Source organism: Carassius auratus, chromosome 22 (assembly GCF_003368295.1).
Source record: "Carassius auratus strain Wakin chromosome 22, ASM336829v1, whole genome shotgun sequence".
In the NCBI taxonomy this organism is placed as follows: domain Eukaryota; kingdom Metazoa; phylum Chordata; class Actinopteri; order Cypriniformes; family Cyprinidae; genus Carassius; species Carassius auratus.
The window spans coordinates 4,698,667-4,710,055 of record NC_039264.1 but is presented as its reverse complement, the minus strand read 5'-3'; positions in this window follow the sequence as shown (position 1 = coordinate 4,710,055).

The window sequence follows — 11,389 nt, the reverse complement described above, 5'->3', positions numbered from 1 at the left end:
ACGACTGGATTAAGTGTTCATGATTGTTACTGGTAAAATGAAGATAACTATAAGAGACCAGATATACACTGAAGACAGTTTTTCAAGCACTTTACCCAATGAATGACTTTATGTACTGAACTGTAGACTTCTGTCTCCTCACAGCAGAGCTCCAGATCAGCTGTATGTCATGTGTGTTAACTGAGAGCTGTTCTGAGGAGCATCACTTTACTGACAGCTACAACACAGTGTGAACGCAGCATATGATCTTGAGGATCTGACAACAGCATCCTCTAACTGACTTGATCATGTCTTTATGGATCTGTTTCTTCCTCTGTTAGGATGCAGCTGACAGGACAGACTCCAGTAAGAGTCCTCAGTGTTGATCAAGTCCACATCTAACACATCTAGAGCAGGAATCATCTGAAGAAACCTCTGTAATGATGAACCGACCCATCTCAGGCCTTCTGTGTCCATTTGTAACACTGATTTATGTCCTGCTCCTGGACTAAGTGTTTGAAAAGCACTTTATATTTTATTCAGCAGGTAATGCTCAACCTCAGAAAAGAGGAGTTAGCTCCTAAAATTCAGTTCTGCCATATTGTGAACTCAGAGAGGAATAAAACCATATAGTTTTGATGCTGTTTGATTTGATTCTGAGATAAACTGATAGTTTTACATGTTTTAAGAGGAAATGTTTTCAGATGAAAAAATCATGGTTTTGTTGTGTTTTTAATTTTAACATTTGGAATTAATTAAAATAAAACAGAAAATTGCATGAATGTTCCTTTTTTGTTTGCTTTTTTCCTTAATTTTCTAGTTTAACAAATTGGAAAAATAAAGCAACTGATACAGATTTAACTTAGAAATAACACTGACAAATGTTTTATTCATTCAATTAAAAACAAAAATTTGTGTAATGGTTCACATCTATATTTTTTAAACTTGAGCCAATGAAAAATAAATAACTTGTCAAAAACAATATTTTCTAAAACTAAAACAATACATTTTAAAATAAGACATTTTGTTTTGATTAAATCTATATTTTTGTTGTTTGGATCAAAAACAGAATTTAAATGAATTGTATTTCTTCTAAAAGAAAAATATACTTAGTGCCAGGTTTTATAAAACAGTTTTCATAGACATAGAAAATATTGTCTAGGACAAGTTATTTATTTTTTCATTGGCTCAAATTAAAAATATAGATATGAATCATCACCCTACAATGTTTAATTAGATGAATGAAACATTTGTTGTTCAGTGAATGATAAAACAGACACAGATGTGTTCTCTAGTGTCTCTCAGAACTAATAAGGCGAGCTATATTAGAGTTCAGTAATATGAAGACTGTTTTGAGGCTGTTTTGTGAGACTCTCCTGGTTCTTTACTGCTGCTCATGAACACATGAAAGGTCTGACAGACACCAGTCCTCACAACCAGCAGTGTCTCAGCTCTATACAGTATGTCCATCAAACTTCACCCATTCCTGAAGATGTCTGTGTACACCGGACTATGTGGATATTTCTGGAAACTTACTGTTCTGTGTAACTCTGCTTAGATCATTTCCACACACACACACGACAAACCTGAAATCACACAGCAGTTCACCACAACCAGATATGACCAGATTTGACCTCTTCATGCAGTGACATCTATAGGACGTTTCCTATCAGATGTCAAATAGACGTTTAGTAGATGTCCTTAAGATATTTATGATTTATAACATATGTAAAATTGACATCTTAAAGATGTCCGTCAGATGTTTGTACTAGGGTGACCATATTTTGATCACCAAAAACCAGGACACTCTGCCCAGCAATGAGAAACTCAAATGATACTTGAAGTTAACTTAAAGATGACTAATAATTTCAATACATGTATAGTATGCATCCTCTGTGTGGAGAGAAAACTGTTATATTACAAAATATCTATAACCAAAGACACAAATTCAGATGGGCTTCTCAGAGGTTCAACATGTTTTATTAGGACAAGTTTCAAAAATAATAATAATAGATCTCACTAAAGTCATTCTCAAAAACCTTCTTAATCACTATGGGTGGCTTTTAAAGTGAGAGTAAGAATGTCTTTAAAGCTGGAAACATCTGCAGCATCCTCTCAATGCCTGGGAACAATGACAGCCACCTTGTCTTGCTGTGAGAAAGCATCCTCCTGTACTCAATGTCAACTAAATCACATACTCTTCAGGTTCTCAGTGCACACAGTGTAAATGTGGAAGTACTGGTAGATTTAAACATGATATTCTCAAGGTCAACATCTATTGTGTCTGCCCCCTGATGAACACAATTATTCAACCCACACCAATCAGTCTTGTTCTGCAGAAACCTCTTCACATTTGCAAACACATTGTTTCTCCCTTCATCATGTCGGATTCCACCAAAATTTGTGTTGCAATTGTCTCCAGTAAATGCAATGTTTTTATTTAATGTTTACGTGCTCACGCATCACGTGGGAAGAGGGGAGAATGAGGAAGAAGAGCGGAGAGAGGAGAGAAATTGTGTATGATGTTAGTGGAAGAAAAAAGGATGTTCTTGGAGAAACCTCAGTCCTGCAACGAAGAGTGTGTGAGTGAGTGAGATCGTGAATGTGGACCCACAGAAGTGAGTTTAGTTACTGAATCTAGGGATTATTTCATTGGGGAAATCTAAAAGTGTAAGGTTTGGTTATTGAGTTGTACATTTGTACATCTTCCTATTTAATTCCCTAAAGTGCATTTAACATTTGTGAAAATAGAAGATTTTATTTATTTCACATTGTTACTTCTCTTAAAGGATTTGATTTGACATTGTAAAAGTTTGTTTCAGTTTATTTATTTTTCTCTTATTGCTTTACCGATTTCATTTTGTTATTTAAATATATGAACAAAGCCTCGTAAAACCAGTATTTGATTCTATAGTCTTTATTGCTGCTGAAACAGACGAAAACAGATTATACTTGACAGGTAAAGTTAAACATAGCATTGAAATAAATACTTACCCAGGCCCCAGCTTTAACATAGCAGGTATTGTTTCTGGGGTTACAATCATTTGCAATGGTTTTTCTGCTGTCTCATTAGGTCTGTCTTTCACCTCAATTCATTTTGTTTGCACACCGCCCTTCTTAGTACTGGATTATGATCGGGAATATTTTCACTGCTCCGTGGTTATTCCCGTCTGTACAAATCCCACAATACTGGATTTCTTTCAGTGCTTCATGTGTGACTTCAAGAGAGTGGGAAGATAAAACACCATTCACTGTGCAGAGTGTAAATGTTTTGTAAATGTTTTGTATCATTGTGCGGGAATTAATTTTGTATCGAGTAAAGCTGTTCTGAGCTCGGACAAGTTTGTGTGTGTCTCGGTCTGAGCTGATAAACCCAGCACGGTTTAGTTTCACTTTCGTTTCGTTTCATTACCGTTTGTTGTTTCTCAGATGTAACAGAAATGGAAGAGTTTATGAGTCAAGATAACTCACAGAAATGATCAGTCTGGAGCCCTGCTGAAGAGAACATGCACATGTTACAGCTGTCAGGAGGTTAATGTCAGGTTTATAATCATTTCTCATTACATGTTTCAGGCGTACATTTCTTGTGAGGGTCACCAGAGCGCAAGAATGACTTTTTATTGCTGCATCATGTGTTTTTTGGTTATGTTATGATGAGATCACACTACTGTATGTCCATGCCAGACATTACGTGTAGATCACAGATCAGTCCTGAACAATCATCACACACAGAAAATGAACAACAAATATGTGTATGACTGCACACGAGCATCGAGTGCTGCAGACTGAAAAGTGCTTCTTTTTAAAAGCTTTATGAACATAGTTAACATCGGCTCCTCAGTCTCGGGTGACATCTATGGCTCAGTTCTGGTTCAGATGATACCAATCCTAAATGATGAATTCAGATGACGAAGCCTGCTCCAGTGTGTTTCTGCAGCTGTGGCTCATGGCAGGTTGTGTTGTGTGTGTGTGGAGAAAGCTCTGTTGAGGTTAGGGTTAGTTTGTGTTGTAGCAGTCATCTTTGGTGACCTGCAGCTGACCCCTGTCTCTGTTTTTGTGTTGTAGCAGTCATCTTTGGTGACCTGCAGCTGACCCCTGTCTCTGTTTTTGTGTTGTAGCAGTCATCTTTGGTGACCTGCAGCTGACCCCTGTCTCTGTTTTTGTGTTGTAGCAATCATCTTTGGTGACCTGCAGCTGACCCCGTCTCTGTTTTTGTGTTGTAGCGGTCATCTTTGGTGACCTGCAGCTGACCCCGTCTCTGTTTTTGTGTTGTAGCGGTCATCTTTGGTGACCTGCAGCTGACCCCTGTCTCTGTTTTTGTGTTGTAGAGGTCATCTTTGGTGACCTGCAGCTGACCCCTGTCTCTGTTTTTGTGTTGTAGCGGTCATCTTTGGTGACCTGCAGCTGACCCCGTCTCTGTTTTTGTGTTGTAGCAGTCATCTTTGGTGACCTGCAGCTGACCCCTGTCTCTGTTTTTGTGTTGTAGAGGTCATCTTTGGTGACCTGCAGCTGACCCCTGTCTCTGTTTTTGTGTTGTAGCGGTCATCGTTGGTGACCCGCAGCTGACCCCTGTCTCTGTTTTTGTGTTGTAGCGGTCATCTTTGGTGACCCGCAGCTGACCCCTGTCTCTGTTTTTGTGTTGTAGCGGTCATCTTTGGTGACCCGCAGCTGACCCCTGTCTCTGTTTTTGTGTTGTAGCGGTCATCTTTGGTGACCTGCAGCTGACCCCTGTCTCTGTTTTTGTGTTGTAGCGGTCATCGTTGGTGACCCGCAGCTGACCCCTGTCTCTGTTTTTGTGTTGTAGCAGTCATCTTTGGTGACCCGCAGCTGACCCCTGTCTCTGTTTTTGTGTTGTAGCAGTCATCTTTGGTGACCTGCAGCTGACCCCTGTCTCTGTTTTTGTGTTGTAGCAGTCATCTTTGGTGACCTGCAGCTGACCCCTGTCTCTGTTTTTGTGTTGTAGCACAGTGATGTCACACGAGGATGCTGGGACAGTGCCTTTTAATGCTGCACTGTTAAAGGTTTTGTTGAGTTGCGTTAAATGCTTAACTAATTTAATAAGTGATGTAATGAGGTATAAAGATGGAACTGTAATTATGATTTGTTATGTAAATCTTTTTTCTTATCTAATTCACAGCCTGAAGATCATGTTCACATTACTCTCACTCAGTGTTAATTAATTACTACTACATGATGACCGTTTTCTGTCCATTTACAGCTTTTTACCTTTTTAAAAAAACAGCCATATTTCTCAGACTAGAGGCTAGATGTACGAGTGATATTATATTGTCATATATTAACACATTGACACAGATTGATCCAAATGTGTCTCAGTGAGTCGAGTCTAGAGAAAGTCAAGTACACTACTGCAGAAATGCAGAAGATATTTAATTAAGGCTGTAGTAGAAATATCAAAAATGTACCCTTGTATAGTCAAACAATGCTTTTAATAATACTGAACAGAAGATTTTCAAAGAAGTCTTTACTCGTCTCTTCTGAGCAAGTTCAGTTGTGACAAACAGTTAAAGTTCATGTATAGTTCAGATCAGAAACTGTGAGAAGAAAGCACTTGTATTATTTGCAGTCTTTTCCACAATTTTTTTTTTTTTTAATGTTATCCAATGCTGTTTTAAAGGGGTTTCGGTTAAATATTACTTTACTGTTTTAGCTGTACAAGAATGAGCTAATATTGATGTAAACATTTCCAGATAATATTGATGTGATGAGGGGGGGGGCCAAGAGTGACGAGGGGGCGGGGCCAGGAGCCGTGGGAACGGAGAGATGCTCCACTCACCGGAGGAGCTCGGGGAGGATAAAAGGAGGAGTGACCACAGTAAAGGACGAGAGAGGACCAGGCCTGGGTTTATGTTGTTCTGTTTCTGTTTGTGTGCAGCAGTCGTCTATTTTCAGTTTCTCCACCGAACTTGCTCTGTTCCCACGGCTCTCGGCCCCCGCCGCACTCACCAGAATTTAAAATAAAGTTTTAAATCATGTAAAGCTTCATATGTGGCAGGGGCGGACTGGCCATCGGGAGCACCGGGACATTTCATTAAACTGAAGAGTCAGACAGACTCATCTGAGCTTCTTCCTCCTCTGTTCCAGCTTTACATTAAACACAATGATCATCTGCTTGAATACTAAAGCAACATTAATCATTCAATATCATGTTTCTAACACACATGCTGCATTATTTGATTGTAAAGTCTGAGTCTCTTCACCTGTATGGATCACATTTACACATTTATCACACATTTATTTCTCCTCATAGACACAGTAGTGAAGCTCTTCTGTGGATCTTCAGCTGATGTTTACTGCTCCTCTCAAGACCACTTCACTTTATGAGATACAGCATTTAGCAGCTTCTGGTGATTTCACTCTTTCAGGTATTTCTTGGGATTGATGGGACTTTCGGTGATGGATCTCTATCAGAGACTTTTGGTGATAGAACAGAAGAGAAGATAATCAGAGTTCAGTGGAATAAAGTACTAATTAGTAACTATATTTCAATCACAGTAAAAAGTTACATTAAACTCCTGTAATCAAAGTTGTTGCTAACTGAGCAGAAGTGTTTAGCTGAATCTAAATTGTGTCTAATTCTTCACTTGTGTGTCAAGAAAGCATATAATAAGTGTGATAATGCAGATGCAGCCGGATGTTATCACAGAATAAGTCTCTTCAGGAGGATACAGGTCCTGATCACCCTGTCGGGTTTATTCTGTGATAACAAGCGGCTGGAGGGACGTTATCTCTTACAGAAAGTAAGTGTAAAGTAATGTGACGTGTTGCTTGTCAAAGTAAAAACACACAAGAGACAGAGACATTGATCATGTGATGCTGGACGACTGTGAGCTGAAGCTGAATCTGCTCTGATTTTACCAGCGTTTTCCTACAATCTGAACAAATCTATTTCAAACTCTAATGATTCACTATTACTGATCTCATTAATAAAGCAGCTGTTGCTGTAGAAAGCTGTGACAGTCTGCTTTTCTTCTCTTTCCTCCTTTGTGTTCAACATTTTTATCAACTTTACATTTCATTCTGACACAAACCCTTTGAAATAAAGCTTGATGATCATTTGATCAACTCTTTTCACTAATATCTGAAAGTATATATTTGTTCACATATCAGAGGTAAATGAATCTCTTTAATATCACAAAGTGAAGTTTACTCACATCAGTTCACAGTTTGAGTCTCGTAGCACATCAATGAGCTTCTGCTTTGAGTCTCCAATCTTATTATAACTCAGATCAAGCTCTTTTAGAAACTGCAGAGCTTTTGTGTTTGTCAAAGACTGAGTTAAAGAAGAAACATCTGTAATGCCACAGTAACGAAGACTAGAAAGAGACAAACAGAGGAAGAGAGATCATCTTACAAACAAATCACTAAGATGAAGAATCTTTCACAAATATAATGTGAACACATTCATCATGAGATATTGAGTATAAAGTGTTTTGTTGAACTCTTATGTGCTGTTTGTTTGGGGACGACACTCGTGCTGTTTGGGCTCTCCAGAGAACACAGCCAACAAAAGGACATTTTGTTACAAAATGTGTGATTTATTAATGTTTTTACTCTACATTTATGTGTTTTTTTTGAAGGATTTATGATATTTTGTAAATGTATAAAATGTATTAATTAAAAATATATTTTTAAATAGGTTTTTATATAAAAAGAATATAATTTTATATATAAAGAATAGCACCGAGTGTTGACAACCGTACAAAGTCTCGTGTCATTTAGATAAAGGGAACATTTGTTTTTATTTCAGCAAACATCATTTGGGTCTCAAAAGACCTTGAACAGCACATAAGAGTTAAACAAAGTGATTTTCATCATTTTGATTCTTGTCTGTGAATGTTACTGACCTCAATCTCTCCAGTTTACAGCGTGAATCCTTCAGTACGTCACATAAGTGATTCAGTCCTGTGTTTTTAATTTGATTCACGCTCAGGTTCAGTTCTCTCAGGTGTGATGGGTTTGATTTCAGAGCTGAAGTCAGGATGAGACACTGTTTCTCTGTAATACTGCATCCATACAGACTGAAGACAGAAAGAGAAAACACAATGAATCAGACATGTTATGTTCATGTGTGAGTAATTCATCATGTGTTAACAACATACAGTGCAATAATTAAAACATTGCCAAAAACCTTATTATATGACCATAAACAAAAACAGAAGAAAAAAGATTAAAGTAGATTAAGATAAAAGATCAACTACAGAACTACTTAAAAATAACATTAAAACTGAGTGTGTTCACGGTGTGTGTGTGTGTGTGTGTGTGTGTGTGTGTGTGTGTGTGTGTGTGTGTTCATGGTGTGTTTGTGTGTTCACGGGGTGTGTGTGTGTGTGTGTGTGTGTGTGTCCACGGTGTGTGTGTGTGTGTGTTCACGGTGTGTATGTGTGTGTGTGTTCACTGTGTGTGTGTGTGTGTGTCCACGGTGTGTGCGTGTGTCTGTTCACAGTGTGTGTGTGTGTGTGTGTGTGTGTGTGTGTGTGTTCACTGTGTGTGTGTGTGTGTGACAGTATGTGTGTGTGTTCACTGTGTGTGTGTGTTCACTGTGTGTGTGTGTGTGTGTGTGTGTGTGTGTGTGTGTGTGTGTGACAGTGTGTGTGTGTGTGTGTGTGTGTGTGTGTGTGTGCGTGTGTGTTAAATGCAGATCACATGTTCAGAGTATGGGACACTAGACTTGGCCACACGTCACATTTCCTTTCCTTTCCCTGAAAGTAAACAGTAATCTTTAATCTGACTGTAAGTGCTGTAGAGTATAATGATACTAACTCTAGTTTCTTCAGCTTGAATTGTGTGTTCATCAGTAGATCACTGAGGTGTTTCACTCCAGAGTCTCCTAGTAGTTCATTCCTGCTCAGGTTCAGTTCTCTCAGGTGTGATGGGTTTGATTTCAGAGCTGAAGTCAGGATGAGACACTGTTTCTCTGTAATACTGCAATAACTCAGACTGAAGACAGAAAGAGAAAACACAATGAATCAGACATGTTAATTCATCATGAGTAAACACCATACAGTGCAATAAATAAAATGTTGCCGAAGCCAGAAAAAAAAAATAATTACACAGCCATAAAAACTAGGATATTGAGGATATTAGTTACATTTCAAGTCTAGAGCATCTTTAGTCAGACCAAAAAAATAAATAAAAGGAGTTTGTGATTTATAATGTAATTAAGATACAGGATCAACTACAGAAGCATCTTAAAATAACATTAAAATGTTCAAATTGATTTTAAATGTAACAAATAAAGACAATTCTGTTCAGAAATGAATATTTAATTCAAGATATTTTAAGATTGTAGTGTACAGTCAACAAGTACAACATTTTGTGATCATATTTTGTTCTTATTGTGATGCATATCTGAGTGAAACACCTTTAAAAACAAAACTGCAGGTCAGGAATTCATGAGTTTCTGATGAGAAGCTGATAATACTTTGCTATTCCTGTGATCTCATGAGACTGACAGGTTTTCCCTCCTTCACATCATCAGACGAGAGAAGAGATGTGTTTATGAGAGAAAGTGATTTTATTTTCATTAAAGATCACAAGGGTACATTCATTTTTGGAAATAAATAGTGTACTCTGATAAATCAATCTGACTGTAACTGCTGTAGAGTATAATGATACTAACTCTAGTTTCTCCAGCTTGAATTGTGTGTTCATCAGTAGATCACTGAGGTGTTTCACTCCAGAGTCTCCTAGTAGTTCATTCCAGCTCAGCTTCAGTTCTCTCAGGTGTGATGGGTTTGATTTCAGAGCTGAAGTCAGGATGAGACACTGTTTCTCTGTAATACTGCATCCCCACAGACTGAAGACAGAAAGAGAAAACACAATGAATCAGACACGTTATGTTCATGAAGTCACAGCAGAACAACCTTCATCTGCCAAATCACAGTCTGTGATAGAGAGAAGATAGAAAAAAACTATTTAATAAAGTCAAAATGTCTTGATAAAACAAAAAACAGAGGAAGAGTGTCTAAACATCTTTGGATAATTTTCCACAATTTGGTCTTCGAAACTTGTTCATTTAATCAAATAATTGACACTTCTCATGATTTATGTATAATTTGTGCTGATTCTTGATAGAAATACAATGAAGTTTTAATTCCTAACAACCTTGTGTGAAAGGGGTTAAAATCTTTCATATCTTTTTATTTCTGTCATATAATTCTTATTTCATCTTTTGTCTAAAACTGATCATATTGTCTAAAATAAAAGTCCTGACTGCTGTGTATTTGTGTTTAAACTGATTCTGGTCTGCACATCACTACAACGTAAATGCATTCGCTCTGCTCTGTCCAGTGACTTGATCAGCTTTGCTACACAGATTCAACTTTGCACATCTAAATAAAACTGTAGGTTTGTCTGTGTGTGTAGATGTGAAGTACAGTAATATTTCTCTGAAACAGGTCAGACTGAAGAAGCAATGCCTGCACAGAATAAAGCCCAGTCTGGACCGGTTCTGTTCAGTTGTGTTACACATTCATTAATCTGGTGTTTGATGACAGAGAGATGATATGAAGCATCAATAAACACTATGAATATGTTCTGATACAGCAGCACACAACTATTCTGTTGTGTCCCATTAATAAACACAATGAAAGAAACACTCATTACAACTTTCAAATGTTTAGGTCACACAACAACTAACTTTACAAGTAAAATATACAGTACAGAATATAGACAGATTAACTATACAAAAAAATTATATATGAATATTTATTTATATATATATAGTCATCCAAAAATATTTTTAATGATATCCGGGTCGCAGTCGATCGGGTCGTTTGATATAAATATGCACTGATGCTCTCCAGACTCAGAGAAACACCTCCTTCATTCATAACCTCCTCTAACCTAAACTCCTGTTGCCCCAGCAGTGACAGTGGCAACCAGACTGACCCTGCCTTTATGAAATTACATTGAAATATAGAAACATGCATACACATACACACATATACTTTTTTTTTTTAATTAGACTTCAATCCTCAGTTTGTAGTCAGTAAACATGATCACATTTAGCAGTCACAGCAGGAGTTAGAGACACTTTTAACTGAAGTCTATTCAAAAATGGTATGAACCTATTCTAAGAAGGTTGGAAGCTGTATTAAAGACAAACAATGTTAAACACATTAATAAAATACTGGCTATTTCTAATGTGTTCACAGTATTTTCTCCAACCCCTGTGCACTTAAAGGGATAGTTCACCCAAAAATGAAAATTACTCCATGATTTACTCACCTTCAAGACATCCTAGATGTATATGAATTTCTTCTTTCAGACAAATATAATCAGAGTTATATTAAACATGTCCTGGCTCTTTTAAGCTTTATAACGTGGGGTTGGACTCAAATGAGAATTAAAATAGACGACTGTAACATTACTAGTCATGTAACATGTG